Consider the following 26,444-nt stretch of genomic DNA (forward strand, 5'->3'; position numbering starts at 1 on the left):
CCCCATCTTTTCACATAGCAAATAGCTACTAAGGTATATCTGGGCCCAAATCTGTTCCTACATCCAAACAATGCTGCTTTACATTCCCTCAGTATAACATCATTATTTAAGCAATAGTGATGTAACGGTTCCTTATCAGTTGGTTGTTCAATTAACAAAGTGCCTGAGGTAAAGGCCACTGCTTTTCTTACCCAACACAAGGTTTTATTAAGAAACAAGCATTCATCTTGATCATGGCACCAATTCGGCATCTACTAAATTGACAACTCTATCTGAGAATAAGTTTCTATCACAAAGAAAGTGGTATCTGCTGTCATCTGACAAGTAAACCTCATTCCCTACCTATATTTTGCAACTGAGACTCCTCTACTGCACAGAATAACAGCTCCCTTGCTTTATAGGAGTAAAATACATTATCAGAAGTTATGTTTGTTGCCCCCAAAAAATTTGTCTATTGATGTCTATTGATTGACCATTCACAAAATTTCATCCCCTTCACTGACTGTTGCTTCTTATGTATGAGCAATTTCTTAGGTTAATTTTGATATCTAAGATAACTTCACTGATTTGGCTAAGACCCAAAAAGCAGTGGTGTTTACAGCCATCTGATGATGTGGTGAATTTTATGTAAGAGGAAGGTAGACTCCCAGACCTGGATGAAGGAGTGGTTGACTCTGGTTTGCTGTCCTTTCCCCTTCCACCATTGCAAAAATAACTGTAGAAGGACTTTCCTAAATATGGGTAACCCTTATGTTCATAAAATCCATGTGTGCTGGAAAATGGAGTGACCCAAAAAACTAAGAGGAGAGAGCAATATTGAAGGAGCTCACCCAGCTGATGTGTTTTTGATATCTGAATACCTAAAAGGAGGATGATTAAAAGAAGAACAGAGTGTTACAAAATCTTCAAGATTTCAAAGAACATTCTTCACATTTTTTAAAAGACAATCCATGAGAGATCAGGTTATTTGTTGTTTCTTATTTTTCCATCACATTGGTTAGAAAGAGGCAGGGATATCTTAGCTAAGTGAAACTCGGGATATCGTTCACCAATAGCTTAAAGGCTAGGAATTTTCTCTTAGTGTGCTGCCTCTCAACAGCGATATCTCTTGACCAAAGATAACAAGGACAAGAGATATCTAGGCCCACGTTTCAGCCTGGAGATGCAGTAGCAATGGTTAGTTTCTACCCAAGTGCAGTAATCTTGGAAGCTGAATGGAATCAGCATTTGGGGCCAAGTTAAACACATTGAATAGTATATTTTATAACAGAGATTATGCAGTCCTTCATAACTGTATTTCCATTTTGGTTTAACACATTTTCCTCCTTGTCTCCTCCTCTTTTGTTTAGTATTTAAACAATTCTTGCCTCTGTAGCCTTGGTGGATATAATTTTATACCACATTAGAAAGAATTGTTTTTAAATTTATGTATTATAGGTCAAAAACATTGTAAATTTAAACTACAATAAGCCACAAAATTAAGTCAAATCCTGGGCAGAGTTAGGACAGTTTTGAACTACTTCACTAATTGAAACTTGGGTCTAACACTGATAATTTCTGATTCAATATCGTAAAATTTGATCAGCTTCTGCAAGAAAGCCATAACCTGTGTTTGATTCATTATAAGGAAAAAAAATGCCTTTCTTGCTCTTCATAATATGTATGAAGAATCACAAGTCTGTACCTGATTACTTCTATTCTCTTATCTCTTCTTAGAGAAAAACACATATCATAGACTGATGCTATTGCCTTCCCCCTTTCTGCTAATTTACCAGTGGCTTAAAGCTTCTTTGTATCTGGCAAAATAGCCCTAGTCTTTTGCCTAATCCTTCAATCCAGGAGCTCCACAGTGCATCAGCAGTTGCCCAGGTTGTAAAGCAGTACATGCACCTAACCCATCAGCTGAAAGCCTTTCTACAATATGTCAAGTATATCTGCAACATTTGTTCAAATTGAAATTTAGATGATGCTCTCTTCACATGCATCAAGACATTTTATATTTCTGTGATTTGGAGTTAATGTTTTTTCCAATCCCAGACAGAAAGAGAGTTCTGATTATCTATGGAGGATGATCCACAATCCTTTTCATTCATCCTGGAATAGCAAATGAGTATGTTTACTCTGTCATCTGAAAAGATGATACCTTGAAGCTGCACTATTGAGCCTGTCACAGCTGTGTTAGAGGGAGGTGACCCATTTACTGATAGAAATGACTAGAAAATATAAAACTAGGCTGAGATTTTGTTTAAACAAAACCAGCCCTGATATGAACCTACTTGCTCAGACAATGGACTCAGTAATGATACCTTAACTCTTCACACATTATGACAAGACTGCTACAACTATGAACACCATTTTAATTTTAATAATAATTTTCATAATATTCCCACTTTCACTCTAATACATCTTCTCTAGAACACATTTGAAAGACATTTTACTACAGTGGTTATTTAAAACTTGAAGATTTAGACCACCTCTGACAGAAGCAGTATAAGAATTGGTATTAAACACAATAAACGGAATTTGAGAGAAATACAATGAGGCTATTATTTGTGTGTGGTGATGGCGGTTTTTTTTGTTTGTTTTTGGTGGGTTTTTTTTGTGGAGTTGTTGTTGTTGTTGTTTTGTTTGTTTTGTTTTGTTTGTTTGTTTTGTTTTTGGTTTTTTTGTAGCAATTCACATCAAGACATTCATTGCATTGTGCTATTGTCTTTCCATCACCAGCCTTCATATTTTATCCCATTGGTCTGTGCTGAGGCAAATAACTGGAGTTTGGGTAAAGCATAGCTTCCAGCAAGAGAATCCATCTTGATCTGTAGACTTTAAAAGATAGGGAAGTGATCATACTGTTTTATAACTTGTTCCAGTGGTTAACCACTCATGGTTAACATGTGGCTTAGCTCAGCTTCCAGCCTTTAGTTCTTGTTATCCCTTTCTCTGCCTGTTTAAGTGCAGTACTTTGTGTTTTCACATTGTGAGAGTATTTACACTTTAACAGTTACCTCCCAGTCAAGTCACTGCTCAATCTTCTTTTTGATAGACTAAATAAGTCAGGCTCTTACAGTGTCTCCCTGTGGGCATTTCATCCAACGTTGAATGGTCTTCTGTCTCTTTTCTACAACATCTCTATATTTGAAAAAAACCCAACAAACCAAAACTCTTTAAACTGTGGACAACAGAAAGGGGAAAAGTATTTTCTTATTTGTCTCATTATTGCCAAATTAAGATATACCCCTTTTAAGATCCCATTTCTTCCTTGGTTATTTATAGCATTCCATTGCTGTTTTTCAGCACTATGCCTGTGGTTACCTCTTCACTATGATACTTAGAGCTTCCTCAGTCAATGTATTTCTGAACAAAGATGCCCATCCTGCTGGGCTAGCCTGGATCTTTTTGCAACATGGGCTGGCTTTTTTTATTATTGTTTGAATGGTCTCATTTTACCAGTAATTCAGAATGCAGTTTACAGCTGTGTTGTCCTCATTATTATTTACTGATTCTCCAATCTTTCTGCCACCCACAAATTTTCTAAGAATGATTTATGTTTATGTTTTAACTCATGGGTGAAAATGTTGAATAATGTTGAGTCTAATGTTGATCCCTGAGGAGCCTCCTAGGATCACTTCCATTTGATGATGATTTACCACTGACTAACTCTTTTTTGAGAGCATTCATTTAATAAGTTTTGCATTCATCTGCATTGTGCTCTGATGAACTTGTAATGTGTTATCAGTGATCTGAAACCAGATGTGAAAAGTGTTCTAGTTACAGTGACAGGAATTCCAAGCCCTCATTGGGAGAGAATAAAACACAGGTAGTTGTCCAGGTTGCAAAGCAAGTAGTCCCCTCCTCTGTCAGCTAAAAATCTTTCTATAATGTGCTAAATATTTCTACAATATTTATTCAAACAGAAATTTAGATGGTATCTTGTCATACCTGTGAAGATAGTCCATATATTTCTCCATTTATGAAATAAATTTAGAAAAATTGAATGTTGAACAAGAAATTAGGTGAAAAAATACTTTTTCTATTGAAAAACCAAATCCCCAAAAACCTGAAAGGAAGCAAACCACTTTTCTATGGTTTTAATCCACTTTTCTTTTAGCAGAAAAGGAAGAATAGCTGTGTGGGTTATCTCAGCCAATACTTTGGAAACTCATGCACAAGACATTGCACATCATGCCATCTTTTTCTTCTGTTCCAAATGATGAGTGTGTGGATAATATATAAGATCACAAATTCATTTTAGGATATTAGGTCCAGAAAAGGGTTTTCCAATACAAATGGGACTAGAGTAATACGATTACTTTAGGCATACTCTGAGAGTTAAAATTGGATGTGACTTTCACCTATTATCTGCAAATACAAAAACTTCAAATCTTAATAGTTTTAATTGCTAGTCTCTACTACTAAAGAATTTGACTAGAATCATATAATGATCCTTGAGGCAGCTTAGTAAAAGAAGATTTCAAAATTCCACAAAGATTGATGAAAGATTGGACATTTAGAGTTGAGTTTGTCACCTTACCAGAACCATCTTGGATCCTGCAATCAATGCAAAATCACCAGGAATAAGTAACGCAGAATTCCAAGTGATGCTGATGAACTTCCTGTTCAAAGGTAGAAACTAGTTACCAGTGGCATCATCTGCTGAGCTAAAAGGGGTAACGGAGGCCCAAACAGAGGCAAGGTATGATAAAACGTATCATTTAATACTCATATTTTCTAAAGAAACAAAAATTTCAAAGCAAGCTAGAGCAAATAAGTTCTGAGGACACACAATTATCATTAGTGGACCTTTGCAGGTGCTCATAGACTTTAAAAGGAGCATTTTAAAAATATACCTGAAGAACTGCAAATAGATGTGAACTTGCTTTTCTAAATGATCTACTGATGACTAAAATCCAGCAGTTTCTATATTTGGCTTTGCCAAAACTATGCCCTTATCAGGATTGTTAGGGAACTTTATAGACTTATTGCAAACATCCTAGTAAATTGATGTAGCTATTCACTGATTTTTCCTCCTGCTCAGACTTACCTGAAGACAGTACTGATGTGCTCAAATGGACCAGCAACAATATTCCTAAATCCTCTCCTAGCTTTCTCCTTGTTGCTTAAGATGGTATATTTGTACTGTAGGACCAGTGCAAAGAATGATAAACCCTTAAAAAATTCACACAACCTAGCTTTCATCAGATTAAGGTACCTTAGCAACTAGTGTAATACTTTATCTATGTTCAGTGGGATTTGGTTTTCTTTATAGCACCCTTGAACTGACCCCGATAGCTGGTGTTTCTATCTTTTATCAGCCCTGAGTCTTTCAAATCGCCAGGTTATTGAGTTGTGAGACCCTGCCATCTCCACATGTGTACCTAAACTTGCTTATCCTTGCCACCCAATTTGGGTCTTTAATAAAGTGCCAGGAAAGGTGCATCTAGGTCCTATCGGCTATATTATGACATCAATCCCAAAGGAGACTCATGGTCAAAATCTGATAATGTTAACTTTATTTTCAACATGAATTTATGATAACTAAGTACAATTCATAGCCTACATGCTGATATGGCCTCTTTTTTTTTTTTTTTTTTTTTTCTTCCCCTTCTCTCCCTATCCCATTCTTTGAGATCTTCAAAATGTTCACAGCATTCTTCATTCTTTCCTATTCACTGTCTGGGATCTTTCCATATAAATGAGTTATCATAGTGAGGAGTGGCATTTTTGCCCTTTGTGGCATACTCCTTCAGCGCAGTAGCTATGGATCTAAATAAAATGCAGCATGTTTCCAAGCACTTTTTTTTCTCTCAGGGCTTACTTGCTAAAATAGAAACCCAAGTCCACATGGTGATCATATTTGCTACCTCAGGGACTAATTTTCTTTTACCTCCTTTCCTGTATTCCAAAGCTTCATTGCCATTATCCTCTTGCTCCCCATGCACTAACAAAAAGATTTTAATGCATTCATTATGCAAAATCTTGTCTTTTGTGACCTTTGCCAAGAGTGCCCCCAAAGGACTGGCCGGGCTTAATAAGCTCACAAATAAACTACGATGTCAGCCAAGGGCACTACTGGCCAATTGAGCCTGCACCATTGCCCTCTCCCCAAGCCCCCACTTCACACCTGAGATACCCCGAGGTGGGATTGTGGGGGTGTTGTCTGCCCTGAAAAACTGCTAATCCTTTCCGGCGGCTCCCAGCTAGGCAAACAATCCCCTTTGTGAAGGCAGGAACAATCACACAGGCAATATTGCCTTTTGCCTCTTCTCAGATAGAGCCTGCCTTCCTTTAAGTTCCTCTTTCTCCTCTCTCCTTGGCTACATTGTTTAATGCTTTCATTCTTCTTATTTCATTTATGTTATGTCCTGTAAAAGCTTTGTCATGAGCAAGCCAGCTGGGTCATTGGACGAAAGGCACTCTCTCATCAGATCCTTGTGTTAGTCCATTTTCCTCCTGTCCAGAGTTATTGTCTAGGTTCTGTGGGGAAAACATCCGCTCCCCCATTCAGTGGGTGATGCTGTGACAGATTACAGCAGTTTCTCTCTGTTAAGCAGTCAGGCAAAGAAAAGAATAAGAAGGATATAGCAGCCTCTTCATTTCATATATAAAAGATGCAGATAGAGTATATAATAACAGAGAATGGCATAGCCAGTAAAAAATCTGAATTTATAGGGGAAGAATATAAACTTGCAAAACTTTAAAAGCAATCATGCTCATAAAAAATAGATATTACAAATGTTAATGCAAATTATTAGTAAATCTAACCCCTCTACCCCACTATGACACACATTTAAAATTTATTATGGAACACATTCAGGAGAATAGCTTTAGGGAATTCATTGCTCATCTTTCCCTTTCTTCCTCCATCTCACACACTAGCAGTCTCCAGACAGCTTCTCTGAATTCTTCAGAAATACTGCCACTCTGACCTCTGTACCATAGATCCATTGACTTACTTCATTTGACTGTCTGGAGTGACAGCTAAGGTACTAGTACAACATGTTCTCACAACTTCCATGGCAGTGTACACATCTTCTTTCCAGTTCACCTTTCTATTATGATGCAGAATTTCAGGAAACCGATTACTTAAGTAAAATATATTTGAACTTCTGAAATTTTAATATATATAATTCAAAGAAGAAGCATGAGCAAACCATGGGATTTAGTTAAAAGCAGAATTCATCTTACAACACTTACCTAAGGTTTTGAGTTCATGTAAAACAGGCAAGACTTTCAACATATGGAAAAGTCTTAGGTATTGAACTGCCATTAGGTGGAAAGGGATTTAAATAGATACAAAAATTTTTTCTGTGTTTTTGTTTGTTTATCTGTTTGTTTGTTTAGGTTTTTATTATTTGACTAAGGTGTCCAGTCTGTTCCAGAATTTATCTGAACACTTGTCAGCTCTGGATTTACCTCAATTTAGAGACTGGGAACAAAAAAAAAAAGAAACACCCTGAGATGATCACACATTCTGATTTTTTCAGAAATCAGCTAGCAAATTCAAGGTGTGTTTTCATAGATTCTGAAAATTCAGTGTTGTGAGTGCTTAACTTTGTTAAAACTTAGTTCTTGAGGGTAAAATTCCCTTAATAACGATCTTCTATGACCATTCATGATGCTACAACATTTTAAAATAAAAAGACCCCAAAACAAAACCTTTAAACCTTTACTCATTTGATCAGAACTTTTACCAGGTTCTGTTTGCAAACTTCAAGAAATGTATATTTGTTACTCTGACTGGGTAAGGCAGTATCAGGAGAACACATTTACCATATGTGGAACTGGAGTAGAGCCATTTATTCTTTTAATGTGTGCTTCAGACACTAGTGCTGCACACAGTAGGTAAAAATTATCTGTCCAGAAGCTCAGGAAGAAAAATATTCCTTTCTTTGGCATTTCTGGAAAGACATCTCCAAATGCTTATCAAAATGAAATGAAAGAAAGGAAACTAGGAAGGTTAGAATGTTCATCAAGATCTGAGAGAGGGAAAAAAAAAAAAAAGCAAGGAAAACAAAAGGCACTTGTCAATAAATACAATAAACACCCATCCTGTATTACTGTACTTACTAAGAGCAGACAATGAGCCTCTGGCAGCAGTGAGGTGTGCAGACAAAAGGCCCTTGAGAAGTTTACTGCTGCATGCCGCATAATAGTTGAAATCTGTGAGTGTTTTTCAAGGTTAGGCACAAATAAAGCAAAATTTCTTTATTAAGGTTCCAAATTACTCATCTTCTCCTACCTTTCAGTCCATTGTCAGGCTCTGAGTACTGTAACTGACCTTTGATAAACAGTCATTTCACCACAGTGATGAGACTACATAAAAACTAGTCTGCACAATATAATGCAGATTAACTCAGGGACATTCCAGCTCTTCTTAAAAATAAGCTACAATGACACCAGAGAATTTGCTCATAATTTAGCTCGTTGCATGTGAACATACTCTTTGTGCATAAAATTTCTTTCCAATGAGATAATTTAAACAATGAAGAAATGAGATACATCTATCTAGCAAGTCTTTATTTCCTTCAAAGGAGAGTCTAGTTAATATTTTGTCGCAGGTGTGAAAGAACTGGTGATTCAGTGTTCATCTGCTTCACTTGTAATGAGGCTGAGCACTGATGTTTCAAGTACAGGAAAAAAACCCTGCAAATGTGAAGTTGTTACGGGTTGTGTCATGAACAAGCTTCACCCTTCAGACTGAAGCTGGTGAGTAACCTGGTAAAGCTTGCACAGTTATCTAAGGATAAAACCAAGTATCTGTTTTGATCAAGAAATCTTTCATCAATAGTTTGTCTAACCTCAGAGATCATTAAAAATGTCTGTAAGATACAAATACAAATAGCATATTTTGTGGCATGAAAGATCAAACGGAGTGATGGTGTCATGCTGAAGGTAGTCTGAAATATTGACAGGAGATCTTGCTGAATTAATTAGGCTACAAAGTTTCATAAGAAAAGCAGTTTTAAAGGTGCGGTATTGTTTAGTATCTATATGATAAATTATCAATATCAATTTGAAAAGGCATTTTAGCACACTGGTAAGAAAAGAAACAGGAATAAGATGAAAAGATTACCAGAAGTAGTACGAGCACACTTTGTGTGCTAGTTGTGTTGTGTTACCCTATCCAGTTTCTCTCATTATAAATGCTCCCAATTTGTCTTGTTCTCATTTTACAGAAAAAAAAATCATAAAAGGCACTACAGATGAAATGATCAGTATTAATATCAAGGCATTTTAAACAAGAATGAAGAGTCCTTGGGCCAGAGCTATATCAGTTCAAGGCAATCTTTAATCCAGCTTTGTTTCTTCTCCCTCTGTTCTCAATTTGTGTGTCTTGATGCCCATTCACAATGAAGTCTCTAAAATACATCACAAAAGGCAGTTGTCTTTTCAGAGGAGGAGCTGTAAAATTGAACTAAAATATCAGATGTTATTACAGAAATTACAAAATCCAAAAGTCCATGAATGTAAAACCTGCACTTGAGGATGCATATAATTGATTCACCTAAACAAAATGCTATAAGTTATAAATAGCATTGCAAAAGGCCAAAGTACTGCAGGCCACTGGTTTTTGAATTCTATTTTTAATTTCAAAACTCTTAGATTGCTCTTGATGAGGAGGAAAAACATTTTTAAGATCTAAATGGCTTTGTATTCCAAATATCTGAACTACAACACCCAATAATTTCAGTAGAATGTGGTAGTGCTCAGGACCACTGAAAAATCTATTCATATGAACATTATCAATATTATTTATATTGATTGAATGCACTATCTTTGCACTAGTTGCATTATCTGTGTACTATATACATGAGTATTTCTGACTGCACTATTGCAATATCAGAAAATAATTTATTACAGAGACAGTATAAAGTACAACTATCCTGACAATGCATATACTAACTAGAATTCTCTGGTGTGTTCTCGAACAAATATGAGGAGTACAATAAAATAAAATGAAATGAAATGAAATAAAATAAATAAAATAAAATAAAATACATAATTAGAAATATTTATTGATACCATCCTATCTTGTTTTTCTCTACTGATTTCAGTGAGAGCAATCTCTAAATACAAAGTGTATATTGATTGAACCTTTTTTTTTTCTTACTTGGGATAACATAAAAATTAAATGACATGAAAGAAAATACCAAGAAAAATAAAAATACCACTTCAATTTCCGTATGCCATATTAGGAAAATCAAGTAACTGGCTAGTGGGTTGTCAGTGTAACCAGTGTGCTGTTCATTTCTGAAGCTGCTTTCTCTGCTAAGAGTAAGCCCCAGAAAACATTAATGGCAATTGCAATTTCTGAGGCACACAGTACAATTTATTTAGGCAGTCAAATTTACGCAGTTTAACAGATTCCTCGATTCTTGACTTGCTTTTTCATTAAGCCCTTTAAACTGGACTTCTTGTCAATAAATAAAACTATTGACGTTAAAAGGTCACATCTCTGACCTTTCACATGTTTCTCCTGGGCTGTATCTATATACACTGTATACTTTACCTCGAGAAGAGATTCTTTTATTTAAGAGAGCTTAAACTGTTCAAATTTGTAATGTACTGGGGATTTTGGAATATCTAGAGGGCTTAGTGGATAAAGAACTGACCTTTCATCTCTGAACTCAGTCCCCATCCAACCTAAGATAAGTGGAAGAGTTTTGTGTCAGCTGCCCATGCGATAAAACTAGCTTTCCCTTGTATCATTCAACACAATTTGGCATGACTGGCAGTTTTTTTCTCTCAAGAGAAGCACATTGAATATGGAAAATGAATTGCTTCTGTCTCTTGAGAGGGTGGTCCTCCAGGTTAGGCTTTGAAGTTATAAATGGGAAGTGCTGGCAAGCTCATATTATTGTTGGTTGCCAGCTCCACATCAAATGTATGGATAAACAGTGGGTCACAATTTTAAATCACTGATAGGAGATGCTTTACAAACACAAATATGTGACCACTTATGTGACTTGTCCTCACCAAAATGGAAATTATGCAATAGAGTCCAAAGTCGATAGAAGTAATTCTGCGGGCTACGCTTGCTCCTGTAGGTAGTAAATTTTGACACATATCACAAAAGGATATGTTTATGTGCTTTCCCCCAGGCAAAAAAAACTTCTCCGAACTTCCAAAAAGTACAACTCCCTTATTTCCCTCCACATAAGCCTCCACAACAGCCAACAGACCGGTGGGATGGTTGGGGGAGCCTGAACTAGAGCAGCTTCCCAGGAAGTGGCTCCGAGGGGCAGCGCTCCCCAAAGCTGCAGCACTGCTCTCTTTGCACAAGCTGAGCGTCACAGCGGGGAGCGCTCACCGACAGGCAGAGCGTTAGACCCCGTAATCAAAGACAGTCCCTTGCACGGCACACCGGTGCCCAAACCATAGTGCTGGGCCTCTCTTTTCGGCTGGACGTGGTGCCTTTCCACTGGGAATAATTTTTAAAAAACAAGTTTTGATTTGTTTTGATTAGAATTATGTGCTGGGTCTTTGTGACAAACTTTAAAAAGAAATGAACAACCTGAAATGTGAATTCAGTTAATTTCGTTACTGAAACTCAGAACCTGCAATCAGTTAACATGCACCCAGTAATTAACTGGATTTTTTCTGTCTAGTGAATGTATTAATTATCTGCAATATAACATAATGCTCCCTTTTCTCTTGCAGTCCTTGGAACTAAGTTTGTTTCATCTGATACTTTTTATGACTCTTTAGTAATGTAAACCCTTTTTTTAAAATAGCAGTAGAAAATTACTCTGCAAGAATTTCTGGATGCAAGATATTTTTATACAAAAGAAAACCCACCGTCATGGCATTCATTCATTAATTTTGTCTTTATGACTTAGCTATGCATTGTATAGATTGAATTTTTCAAAAATGCTGTAAATTGCAATTTAAAACCATGTTCCCCTATTCCACATCTCATGGCTCTGATCTCATGCTTTAAAATCAAGAGAATAAATTTTCTTTAAAGATAGTGACATGTTTGGAATGTTAATAATATAAACTTTCAAAAGGTAATATTATTTCTTAGGTGAACTAGCAAAGAAGCAGATTGACTCAGTCCATTTTGCACCTTTGTGCTAGAGAATGGCTGGGTTTAAATTACAGCAACTTCAGTCTTTGCTTTTCAATCCCTTAATCCTTAAGGAGCAGAGGTTTCTGTTCAAGACAACTTCACACAGAACATAAGAAAAGATTCTGTGAGCCTACCTCAAGTATGACGATCATTTTTTCAGCTGTAATCTTTCACTTGCATCCCATAGCAAAAAAAAAAAAACACCCAAAAAAAACCCCCAAACCCCCCCCCCCCCAAAAAAAAAAAAACAACAACAACAACAAAACTGAGGAAAACCAGTGTCAAATAATTAATGCATTTTCAGTGAAAGGCTCCTTTCCACTATGGTTTAATACATGTGCATGAAAAGCAGTAAATGCTTTCATGTGAGCCACTTGCAGATATTCGTACCTATGGTTTTCATCACTGTTTTCCTGGTATTCCTTCATATTAGAGAGCCTTTGTGATATGCCTGAGCTTGAATGGAAAAGGAAGCTGGCCTGGGAGGTTTTACATCTGGTAGCCAACACCATTATTAAACAAGCTACGTCAGTTTTTAAAAAAGCTACATAGGTCGAATCAGGGCAATTACATTCTGATCTAAGTCGCATACATTTGTCAATTATTTCCAGGTGTTCTTGGAACAACATATTTTCCTTATCTGTAATTAATATTTTGATTATTAATAGGGCTGCAGTGAAATGTCAGGGGTCTCTCTGCTTGTCTTGATTTCATAAAAAATGTAGTCATGACAGTAATCATTTGACAATACTTAGATCTTAAAGCATTATGCTATTTTGTTTTACAGCTATTATTTAAAGTATAGTTTGCAGGTAACTAGGTGCATTACGTTGTTTGTGTACTGCACTCATACGTACGTAGGCATACCTCTCAGAGAACTGAAAAAAACTCACTCAGAATTACCTCAAATGTTCAGAAGCCAATGTGGCTGGAACAAACAAATCTTAAAAATATTATGAAAAAAGAAAGGGCAAAATGCCAAATTTTGAAAAATCACAAAGACAGATGTTTATGGAGAAACCAAAATGACAAGTCGGGGGATTTTGCTATGGTTTCCTCTGAATTTATAAGGGATACTCTGTGACATTAGATTAATAATTTTAGGGCAACATTTTCTTTTTTATCTTTCATAAGTTTACAGTAAGAAGTGCTGACATCTCAGAATTAGAGAACTCCGTTCACAGTCTCTTCTGTTTCAGCTGACTAAAGTAATGCATGACACTTTCTGAAAAATGCAAAATGTATGCAGCAACACAGAGTTAAATTTTTTATTTTTGATCTTCAAACATTGTTTGACCTTAATCAATGTCTTCCAACAAGCTTAATATGACATAGCCCTGAAACAAAAACACAGAGCTCTCGGGTCCGGCTCTGGAATGAAAAAGCTGTGATTATTAGTCCTCTGTGTGATCTTTTCAGATTGCACTGATGAGATGAAGTTTAATCTCGTTTCTCTCCTCTCCAGTACCACAAACCACAGGCAGTTTAAGGCAGCCTGGAAATCTCTTACATCTGGAAGAGCAATAATTCATGGGATTTCACTTGACAGCCATGACAGGCAGCAGGGCAGCCAGAAACAACTGTCTCTTATGTTGTGCTATTTGCAAAAACTCAGAAGAGGAGGAGCAGGCACAGGACCACATCCTTCTTTAGCATATGTTAGAGGAGGAAACCCTTTTATTTTCTGCCAGATGCTCCATGAATAGGTCCTAAATATTACATAGACAGTAGCTATCACTTCCAAACAAAATTCCTTGGTGTCTGCTAAGCTGCAAAGCATATGAAGGCCTATTGTCTGGCAAAGGGTCATGGTTAAATTTGCACAGTTTTTTTTTATAGATATTTCAGATTCTACGTTATGATTTATAGGCATTTGCACACCCTGCTGTGCATGAATATGATACCATCTTCTGGGCAGGATTATTTCATGAAATGTATATGGGATTTAGCTACAGTAACTTTTACTGGGCAGCTTAGAATGGCCGGCAAAGTACTAGAATTTACTGCAGCACAGCTTGTGCTGTCAGGCTCATGGCTGGTGTTTATGATTTCTGCAGAAGCAGAAATAAACAACTTCTCCTTAATGGCTCTCTTTATGCGTAGGCAGCAGTAGCTCTATCTGGTCTCACAACAGTAGCTGGTGCAGTGGTCTGTCCCATTTCATGTGGAACCAATGTCTGAAAATTTGCATTTCTGCTTTTCTGAGTTTTCAGTGGAAGCGACCGGGAATGAATAAATCAACTGCAAATGTCTGAATGAGTAGCATTCCATTCTACTGCTTTTTCATGCTATAAATACATCTGGTTGAAACGGCCAGGTTTTGGAGTAAGAGCAAAATGATCAGATTTAATCTTAGTTTGTCTTAGAGTCTATACCCACACCATAAATACTCTGATATCAACTGAGACCTACTTAAATTACTGTCTTAAGGAAGGAGGCCTGTCTTCTGAGTGTCTGTGGTAAAGCAGCTTAATCAACATTTTTATGGGCATTTACATACATATTTAAGTAAAGGCTAAAAAGTGGGTAAGTTTCACCAGCTTGCAAACAGATGAATTAAATATCAATTTACTTTACTTATATCTGCATATATATAAAAAGCAAAATAGTCAAAATGTAATTGTCTAAGTACAGTTTTTTGATGTAACAACTGTTTTTAAAGTTCAAAAGAATGTCGACACACACACTGTATATATAAGCAGGCAGAAAATACTTTTTTTAAAAGAAATGACACAACTACTCTATGCCAAAGAAAAACAATCCCTTTGCCAAACTACACATTGTTAACTTAAAATGTGTTCCATGTGGAAGTAGGAAGACTGATCTGATGGAAAGGCTAGTGATTTAAAGTCAGCTGGCTCTGTGCCTGTCAACTGCACATTCTGGCTTCCAGTTTTACAGCTAGAATTGGAAATATTTAGTTTCTTTTTTCTTTTTTTTTTCTTAGGGAGGGGGAGGACATAATTCTTTTTCCTTTTCTAGTGATGCAATGAATTTACCAATAAACTCGCCTATATAATCACCCAGACTTTAAACAAAGACAATATAATTTTGAATCACTTGTACAAATCTCATTCTGCATTTTAAGGACTTTTTTTTATATTAGGCTCATGTCCCAAAATGGACTTAATACCACTTTTGTATACTCATCACAGTTTTTCTAGGAAGAAATTGTATTACCCTATCTTTTTAGTATGGAAAAAGCATAAAGACAAGTTCATATTCTGAAGGAAGTACAATCTACATTACTGTATTTCACCTTTCATTCTGTTAGTATTACCTGTGTTGATCAAGCCTTTATTTTTGCCCCCCTTTCCTGCACATAAGGCATACAGTCCTGTCTCTGAATGTGGCCTAAAGGATATTGGAAACTCAAACGCTCAGATAAAAAGAACAAAAACAACTACTCTACTACACCTGGTGATATCTTAAAAAAGAGGCTATCACCCCACGATATTTTCTGCAGGACTCTCAAAACTTCTTTTGTTATTCACATTAAACTTACATCCATCATCCTGTTTTAGTACATATTTTCCAGCACATGCTGCATGGTAATTATGAGTACAGAAGGTTCTATTCATTGTGGAGTTTTTTTAACATTCTTCAGATACACTGAGCACTATGAGGTTGAATTTTGATTACTGTACTAGATTTCTGCACACAAAACACACTTAAAGCACATTTGCTTTTCTTTTTAGTTTTAAAATATTCCTGAAATAGCAAGTCTCAGGATACTTAAATGGCAGAATTTCAGACACAATTCAGCCAGAACTGTTTACTGCAAATATGATTATAGAACGCCTCATTTTTTTTTTCCTTCTTGCTAGAATACCCACGTTTTATTTATGATTTTGGATTTTATTTCACAGCATTCCAGTTTAGTTTAGCACGATGTATTTAATAACCATGTCTACTGTCTTAATTACCCTATAAAGCAGGGTTCCATTGGCATTTGACCCTCCACAGCATTCCAGAGAAACTGCAGGACCATGATAATTACCAACTGCCTGTGAGAAAATTAAACAAAAAAGGCCTAACTTTTAAACCACCATTTTAAACGACCTATTACATCTCAGGAATAAATCATTGATGAAATAGCCTGCTTAACAGGAAAATAGCTATTCCATAGCAAAGAATTTCCCCTTGCATGATCATGAAGAGAATATTAAGTATTCTTCAGCTCAAAAGGTTAGGTTTTATGTCTGTCCAATGCCTTTTAATGACACATTTTTGTGTAATTTTATTGTAATCAAAGCCTTTTCCTATGTAGGCTGTAGACTATGACTATTTTGTCAGTCTTAAACATTTTACTAGTCAAAGAATAGAAAATCTATTTAAACAAGTACCAAGAAAAAAGTGTTTATAAATCATTCACCATTAAAAGAACCTGCATTGATGTAGCTTGATTTCCTTTGATTAACACAACCATTTGCTGTATATTTTTCAAAAAAGTGCTCATCGATTTAAACTCATTATAGTACATTCTATTAATTGATAACACAGTCTTAAAAAGCTAATAAATTTTGAAAATCTAAATCATGATTTGATTTATTTGATCACTCACTCTTTATTCTGTATCTAATGGCAATTACTATACCATCCCATGCTCCATTTCTTATTGCTATGCTTAACAAGAATTCCATTTCATCTATCTTTTTCTAAATGTCAGTTTGTATTTTTTCTAAATTAATCTCAGTTGAACATTGACACTAATTTCCAGATCAGATTAGGTCAGCATTCCTCATAGTGTAAAGTTAGGAACGCAATCAGAAAAAAACAAAGGTTGTTTTTAAAATTATAGAATTAAAAAGAATTATTTTCTCACTTTTACATATAAGACCCAGGATATAAATCAAGGGAATATGCATCACTTTTAAAATTATTTCCAGAACATTTTCTAACCCTCCTTAAAACATTTCACTTGAAAGCATCTCTGTTTTCAACAGAAGCAACTGGAAATATAATGAACAAAGAGTATATGGAGGAGCCAAGCCACAAATGAAACTTGAATAGTTTTAGAAAGACAGTTTGAAAATAATTCTGTGTTCAATCAGAAATAACACAACCCTTCTATTCTGTGCCTTATAGCTTAAAAAAAGGCCTTGTGACATCTATCAGCATGGTTTAAGGCCTCTGGCCACAACTTTTATTTAAATTCCACTTTAATTTATAATCCAAAGCAGAGATTAAATTCATAGCAGGCAACTGAATCCTAGTGGTATATTACAAACTTCTGGGCTTGATGATCCCAGTGCAGTTGTTCCCAGCCCAAATTTGACACTGCTAGACCATTGTTCCCATACTACTGTCTACTGAAGTACCACCTGTGTAATCGCTTAGACTAGAGCTGGAGTTACTATTGCAGCCTGGGAATTTCTGGAATAACATGTAGTTTAAAATCATAGGAAAATAAGAACAGCCATAATGGTTCAAACCAAAGGTCTAGTTAGTCTCATATTGTGTCTCTGACAATGTCCTGTACCAGATGTCAGGGGGAGAGGATAAGAACCAGGCAAGCGTGTAATACTGTTTCCCATATTCATCTGGCCTTTAGCTGTAATTCAGACTTCTTGAATGAGATTCTTTTGTATTTATGTTTTTTTCTCAATAAACTGGAACACATGACATTTTTAAACATCTACAGTATATAGCAATGAGTTCCACAGCTTAGCTACATGTTGTATAAACCTCTTGTTTATTTTCGAACTTTCCAGCTGCTTTTTTCATCTGGTAGCCCACATGCTTGTGTAGGAAAATACAGGGGATCAATACTTCCCTCTGTGCATTCTCCAGGATGGTTAGAGATTTTGTGGACACTCATCAGTTGCTCCCTTGATAGGTTTTTGTCATTTTATTATTTCATCTTCCCTTCCCTTCCCTTCCCTTCCCTTCCCTTCCCTTCCCTTCCCTTCCCTTCCCTTCCCTTCCCTTCCCTTCCCTTCCCTTCCCTTCCCTTCCCTTCCCTTCCCTTCCCTTCCCTTCCCTTCCCTTCCCTTCCCTTCCCTTCCCTTCCCTTCCCTTCCCTTCCCTTCCCTTCCCTTCCCTTCCCTTCCCTTCCCTTCCCTTCCCTTCCCTTCCCTTCCCCTTCCCCTTCCCCTTCCCCTTCCCCTTCCCCTTCCCCTTCCCCTTCCCCTTCCCCTTCCCCTTCCCCTTCCCCTTCCCCTTCCCCTTCCCCTTCCCCTTCCCCTTCCCCTTCCCCTTCCCCTTCCCCTTCCCCTTCCCCTTCCCCTTCCCCTTCCCCTTCCCCTTCCCATTCCCATTCCCATTCCCATTCCCATTCCCATTCCCATTCCCATTCCCATTATCTGTCCCATAATGCAGTGTCCTGGCCTATTGAGTAATTTTCCATGTATGGTAGCATTTCCATACCTCTGATCACTTTTATTGTTCATGTCTGTCCTTTCTTTTTTTTTCAGTTAAGTAGCATGCTTTTCAGATAGAAGAACCAGAAATGCCTACTTTCTTGTTTCATATAGTAATCAAATTTAATTACATGCCATACAATGCTGCCTACAGGAATGTGTACAAGAATCCAAAGTCATAGCAATTTTGATTTCTCTGACACTGAAACTCAGTGTAGTAGGTTCAATCCATAGAAGAGGCTAATAGCCACATCATTTAAGTGTTTTCCAAGTACTAAGTAGCTTAGTCTTTTTGAAGCCTAAGTTCTCATGCTGTAATTAAGGGCCATAAGGCACTCTGTCTGAGCATCTGGCACACACCAATTGCCTGTACATTTCTAGTAGAAAACCTTGTCACAAAATTCTTCACAGCCAGTGCTTCCCTTCATTATCCAGAGCACCAGTCTGGTCTGCAACTTAGCTTCACAAATATGTGTTTCATCCAAATCTCTATACCTGGATGTTGTTAAGCAGTACTGTACCTTTCAGGGGCTCTTGGCTCTATCTTTTGAAATCAAAAGTCATCTGAGATGGCACTAATCCCTTTAACTCAGGTGCTGTATGAAGCAAATTCTTTGGTCAGTTATGGAGTAGTACAGCTGTCATTATCATTCTTACATAGGGATAATCACTAAAAATCTCCCTTTGTACTGGGCACTGAAGAGCAGGAGCTGAATTCACATGACTAACACCCAAGATTGCCACATGAAGAGTTTCAAGAACCAGGAACAAAGCAGAAGTCTTTGACTCTCCCCTTGGCTAGATACTGCTTGGAGAACCTAAAGGAAAATGGTCTCAAAAAGGTTCACCTGGTGGTAAAGCAATGCCTCTCTGTGGTTGCCTAGATGTTGTTGTAGGCCTCCAAACCTTGCATTCTTCTAATCTTCCTTTTCTTATTAAAATTAGGCTTTCCCTTGCAAACAGAAAACTCCATTTAGCCCTGTCAAAGTGAAAATGATCCCCAGTCTGGTGATCTAGGGTTTATCTTGTTTTCCATGTGCCTGGAAATGGTTTCCTGAATTAGCTACTCTGTCATCTTTCCAGGGACTGAGAGGAAGTCTGTAGGCTTGTAGTTCCCTAGGTCCTTCTTTTTATTCAGAAGTGACCCCTCCTTTCCTCCAGTTCTTGGACACTTCTCCTGATTGTCATGATTATTCAAAGATTATTGAGGGGCCTCACAATGAAGTCACTCTGCCAGCCAATGGTCCTGCAAAGGGACACAAAGATGATGAAGGGGACTGAAGCATCCCTCTGATGAGGAAAGGCTGAGAGAGCTGTTACTGTTCAGTCTGGAGAAAAGAAGTCTCAGGAGGATCCCATTAACATATATAAATACTTGAACAGAATATCAAAGAGAACAGGTAGAGTCCTCTTCTCACTGGTGCCCAGTGACAGCACTAGAGGTAATGGGAACAGACAGGAGGTTTCTTCTGGATGATGGTGAGGGTTACTGAGCACTGGCACAGGTTCTCAGGGATCTTCATCCTTGGATATTTTGCAAAGTGGTATGGACATGGTTTTTGACAACCAGCTCCAGGTGACCCTGCATGAAAAGAGAGATTGGACCAATGATCTCCAAAGATTCCTTTCAGACTCAATAATAATAATCTGCTAATAATAATAATAATCTGCTTTAACAAGCAGATCCTGATGACCTCAGCTCCACCTAAGTTAACTTGTCCCACACAGGCTGATTTTAGGAAAGATTTATTACCTAAAAAAGAACTGAGAAACACCAAAAATAAGACAGGTAAAGCCTTGATTTCCTCTATTCTGTGACGACTTTGTGTCATATAATCAGGGCAGTAATAATAGGTAGCAGTGTGAAGGGCCAAATAAAGGATCCAGTTAAATAAAGAATGAGTTCCAGAAGTTTAGTTTGAATTTTGAATGCAAAATAAAAGCAGACATTTTCAAAATTTTGCTTGGATGAACCTGTAAGTTGCTTGAATTTACTGGAAATAAAAGCAAAGAAAAAACATCAAATGAAGAAGAAACAACAAATGGAGAAGAAAAACAGACTGATATCATCTTTGATTATCTTCAACGAGAAAAATTTAGAATTCAAAAGTCTTCTGCTTCAAGCTGAAACATGTTTCCTTCAAGTTCCTGTCAAGTTCCAGTACTATAATTGTGGCATAAGGTGGAATAAGGAAGGGTAGATCTTTTGCTTAAAACTGAACATACACACAAAGTCTAAAACCAAAACCCAAAAGCAAATCCACACCAAAATGGACTAGCTATACTGGTACAAAAATAACAAGGCAAGTGGAGTAATTATTCAGCTATAGTTGAAGCTAAATTCTGCATCAGTTTACTGCCCATCAAGAATAATTAATGTAAGCCACATACGTGGTCACTTAACTGGGCTTCAGACTTATATCTTTCTTCTGTTTGACCTGAGGCAAGAACTTGAACATAGGCTTCACTTCTCAAGACTGATTAGTAGAATGGTTACTCGTTGTTTTTGTATAGCCATCCCACTGTATAATCCATTTTAAATTTTCTGGTAAACAAAAAGAGAGAATTAGCAAGATGATCTATGCCTTTACACCTAGGCCGCTTAGAAGGTGTGTGAGCATTCCTGTGAACATAAATATATGTCTTAAATTTTTTTAGACCATTTTCCATCGGAAATCCTCATTTTAGCATCTCAAAGCCTATCTTTCTGGATGCCAGTCCCTGTGAGTCCTACATCACCACAGTAGGCCCAATTGCTTTCTGCACCAGAAAACAGTCTTCTACTATATATTCAGACATAAGTCAGCCTTCTACTATATATTCAGATATATAGTAGAAGGCTGACTTAGAATGTGTTTTTATGGACAAGATTTGCAGTTCCAGGATTGCTTCCTTCTTCTGAAAACAAAGAAATTTATCTGCATCTAACTGATAGGGTGCACTAAGCCATGTACATGGTTACCAGCTTGCCAGTGCTCATTGACAACCTAGCACTTAGGTGTTATATATATGCAGTGTTATGTTCTGCCCAGGCAGTTAAACCTGTACTTGTAAGCAGAGAAATTATTAAAAAGGGCTATGACTATTTCACCCTATCAGTCCTTTATAACAAGACAAGCAACTAGTTCTGGAGACCCTTAGCCAACCTTCAAAAAAAAAAAAATCCCTCCTATTGCTTCTCATATGATGTAAGTTAATTTCTATGTTATATTCCCAGAGATCTCTGTTGACCAGATGTTAGCAAGCATGCTGTGGCTGCAGAAAGCCTATCAGGAAGTCAAAGAGACCAAAATTCTTGGTTTTCCATTAATTTACTTTCTGATATAGAAAGACTTCTTCTTCAGGATACCAGGTTTTTTATGCTTGTCCATTAAGAACAGCTTTTCAACAAGACAACTTTTTAAAATTTTAGTTTCATCTTTTGATATATATATTAAAGACAAGAACTGTTAGGAGATAGACTTAGAAGAATAAAATGGTTTGTCACACCTCTGAAACAGTCATTGTCTGAAGCTGGTTTTCAAGAAAACACCATGTAATTAGAAGATATACCTGCTCAGGACTTGAGCCATGCCTATTATTTTACATCCACTCTATGGCAAAGAGTGCCAGGAGCTCTATTTCAAAATATTGGCATAATATTCCTGAAGGAAACCACAGATTTTATTCTTCTGCATGCAGGACAAACTCAAATACTTTTTTTTTTTGCTGTTCAAGATACTTTTCTAGTTAGCTTTAGGTGATCCATAACAGCTTCTTTAAAACAAAGCATTATTTACTTGCTCAAAGCAGCATAACAAGCATAGCAAGTGGATGAAGTAGGAACAGCCATATGCCGTTTAATCATATTTATTTTACTGTTGACAAGTCCCACTCAGCTGACACACTCAATTCATAGGTGAGGGTTATTGCCAGCCTCTGTGGAACCAAATGCATGTGTTTTCTTCAGCTGCTGATACTTACACCATTCTTTTAGAGACTTTAATAGATTATTGTCCCCTTTGATCTCAGATTTTGGCTGGGAAGATAAAACATTGTTAAGCTTGTCTGACTTCTCTTAATAGCCAGGTATAGGGAATACATAGAGTTTCCAGGTTATCTATTGTTTCAGTAAGATTTGTTCATAATCTGTCTTATTATTTATTTTCTTCAGTATTGTTTGCCTTCTTCAAACATTCCCCAAAACTTTACTTGGAACTACCAACTCAGGCAGGATACGCTCAATGAAATTAACTCCAGGGCCAGAGTTGGTATTCATAAAAATAACACAGATGTCTCGTGCCCTTCAGCAACCAATGAGTATTACTCATATGATTCTCAAGTGGCTCAAAGAGGTAAAGATGCATTGGTATCAAAGCTGTTTGCATTTACAAGAGTGGTTAATTTTGCATAGCACAATGTGGTGGAGAAAACAGTGGTGTTGGCACCAGAGCCTATGGAGCAGGTTATATTGTATATGAGCAAGAGATGGAGGTCTTTGATAAGAGATGATGCAGTGGGGTGGCTTTAATGCTCCAATTCATTTTCTGTGTGAGAGGGAGGGATGGCCTATTGAAAGTTTCATTTTAGGCCAGTTAACTAATACTGCCCCTTACTGATTCTTCAGCCATGCTCAATTAGAGAGAATCCTTTGTCCTGACACCAGTCAGGATTACTACAATTCATCAACTTTACTCTGAAGAGTGCTTTTATACCAGCTAGACCTCTTAGCTCTAGCTGTGAAATGCCTAGTCACAAGGTTGCCAGTAGATAATTTTCCTTGTCCCTGTAAATAGTAGGCCACTATAGGTATATATCCAAAGCTAACTAATAATAGACAATCTGTTGTAAATATATAACAAGTGGTGTATATATGGAAATTAATTTAGATTAGCTGTTAGCACATGTATTAAGCTGTACCAGGAGTGTAGAAATACATCAAATAACAAGGCAAGATTTTTTTTAAAGACATTAACAAATTCAATGCAAGGAGTAGTTGAGCTTGTCAGATGAGAGAGCTGCTATACCCTCAAAATAGCTTTACAACAGCTTGGACAAAGGCTCAGAAAAAAAACCTTATTGGCTTCAGAGTCAGGAACAAGTAACCACAGACAACGCAATATATCAGTTGTTGCAGCTGAAAAAAAGCCAGGCTTTGCCAACACAGCTTGTAAACTACAGAAGGTCAAATCCCAATGATTCAAAACATTTGCATACACTGCTATGAAAACCAAATGTTTTCCCTTTAATTCAAATGAACATGAAAATTAAACTAACAATAAAAATTGAAATGAAAATTCTGGCAAGCATGTTGACATGCAGAAAAGAATAAGGTTTCTCTGCAGCATTAATTGAAGTGTGAGTCATAGTAGAGAGTATCTTGTTGCAACCATTTGTAACTAGTGGTGATGTGCTAGACTTCTGTTAGACCAATGAGTATTGTCAAGATTTTAGCTGTCTTTCATGGTTATAGTTGAGGAAGCTGTTGATTACCAGTTATAACCTGGTATACAAAAGGCCAGAAGCCATTCAAATAGTTCACCACTTAGTGTGGCTGATTTTTTTCTATTGAAAAAATATGTCAATAAAATTTTCACAGGTTAAATCAGTCCTGCTAGAGAATAGCATCTAAAGATTCCCAGTTTTAATATTTTCATTTACTTAAAGATATTTAAATATGAGATATTTTATTCTATCTTTCTTTACAAAAACCTCTGATATGGATAGAAAACCAGAAATAAAAGCACTTTCAAACTACTGGGAATAGGCCGTGGTGTGTAGAAAATGTGTTATACTGCCTACCTAAATGTCTGAGAGCAGGAAAAAATGGTTATAGCATTTTTATTTTGAGGATAGGACCAAATTACATGATGAAACAATGTTCAGTAGTGTGTGCTTGCAGGCCAGAAACGCAACTATACCCTGGTCTGCATGAAAAAGCAGCATGAGCAGTAGGTCAGGGGAAATGATTCTGCCCCTCTGCTCTCATGAGACTCCACCTGGAGAGCTGCATCCACCTCTGGGGTCCTTAGCAAAGAGCACATGGACCTTTTGGAGTGAATCCAGGGGAGGGCTGTGAAAAAGACCAGAGGGCTGGAGCACTTCTCAGACTAAGACAGGCTAAGAGAACTGGGGATGTTCTCCTTGAAAAGAAGGCTACAGGAATATCTTATGGTACCTTCCAATACCTAAAGGGGGCTGCAATAGAGCCAGAAAGGGATTTTTGGCAAGGTAATGTAGTCACAGGACAAGGAACAACAATTTAGTTTAGATTAGATATTAATTAAATATAGAAATTCTTTACTGTGAGGGTGGTGAGACACTGGAACAGGTTGCCCAGAGAAGTTTTGGATGCCTATCCCTGGAAGTGTTCAAAGCTAGGCTGGATTGGGCTCCAAGCAACCGGGTTAAGTGGAAGAAGTCCCTGCCCATCACAGACGAGTTGGAACAAGTTGATCTTGCAGTTCATTCCAACCCAAACCATTCTAACCCAAACTTTTTTTTTTTCTAAAATTCAAAATTGTTTTTACTGAAGTCAGTGTGGCCTTTGTATTAATTCAGATAGAAGCACAGAATACTTTAAAGTTAGCACATTGGTAAATATTAAGAAACCCCATAACCCTAAACCAAAGCAAACAGAAAAATAAAGTAATAAAATAAGTTATGTTCTGCACATTGTTTAAGAAATTGTAGAGTATATGTGGTTATACTGTTAGGTAAGATTCTTTTCAAAGTATTGTTTCTACCCATTGCAGATGAATATAACCAGAAAAGCCATTTAAGAAAAAGGTGTGACTGAACAGAAAAATGTGTATTGGCTGGAACTGTGTCTTTGGGGAAGTAAGATCCTGGAACATGTGGTTCCTGCTACCTGCTGTAGTCTGATTAGTATTCAATGACCATGATGATCACAATACCAGTGTTATAAACTTCAATTCTGCTTTTCTAGCAAGGATTCACTGAAATGTTTTGAAGAATTCATTGAAATGTCTTTGGCAAATTTTTGAATTTCAGTGGACAAATAAGTGAATTTTTTGGTGGATTTTGGTATACAAAACCACTGTCCTTTATTTCTTGGCAATGTAAAGAGAAATGATTTAAGTTACGCTTTTCATCTCCATTTCAAATTTTGTCTGGCACCAGAAACATCTATGTACAGCTTAAGCAAAAAAAATAAAGACTGCACCTCACTTTTCAAGAATTTCTGTTTTTCACTGCCAGCTCTCTCCCCTGCTTTATTTTTGTCACGACTCATCCAGAGTAGCTTTCCTGTGAGCTGCAGGTAGAGGAAAGTCAGAATTAGGTCACAGACATATAGACTTACAGATGTATCTGTACAAAAGTCTCTGTATTTATGAAAAGTTTGGGACAAATCCAATCTGTGGTGTCAGTGAGTCAATTAACCTTCAAATCCTGTATTTCTTAGGCATTCAGGTGGTAGTATGTGTTGCCTCCTACATACTGCATTAGTAACGAAGACAATTCTTCTCTGATACTCTTTATGTCTCTTCTACCTCAAAAAAACCAATTTAAAATAATTAAAGAAAAATATAGAAACTCAATTTTCTTGTATGGAGTACATTTTAGATGTCCTCATTTGATGTGTTTTACTTAATTTATTTTAACAACAAACCAAGATCCTAGGAAAAAAAAGAAGTTTGAACATAGTGCTCTGGAAACCTGAATGCTTCTAATGTACTAGAGATGATTTCCGAACTGAAGAGAATTTTCTGAGTGTCATTACTGTGTCTGCCTTCTCAGCAATCATAGAGGCTCACATCTATCATTTCCTTTGTTCAGTGAGAGACAGACTTCTTGCCATGAGAAAAGAAAAAAAAAAAAAAAAAAGGAAAGGGAAAGGCTGGAAATATTTACTGTGATGCAATGGAAAAAAATTAAAGATCCAGTCAAAATGCTCCCTGCAATTTATATTTTAGAGAGTTACATATAAATTGGTACTTATCTATCTATAGATAGATATATACATGTTTATGAATTATACTGATAAAATTAATATTTTATATGTTTAAGGG

This window comes from Prinia subflava, chromosome 1 (assembly GCF_021018805.1).
Source record: "Prinia subflava isolate CZ2003 ecotype Zambia chromosome 1, Cam_Psub_1.2, whole genome shotgun sequence".
Lineage (NCBI taxonomy): Eukaryota > Metazoa > Chordata > Aves > Passeriformes > Cisticolidae > Prinia > Prinia subflava.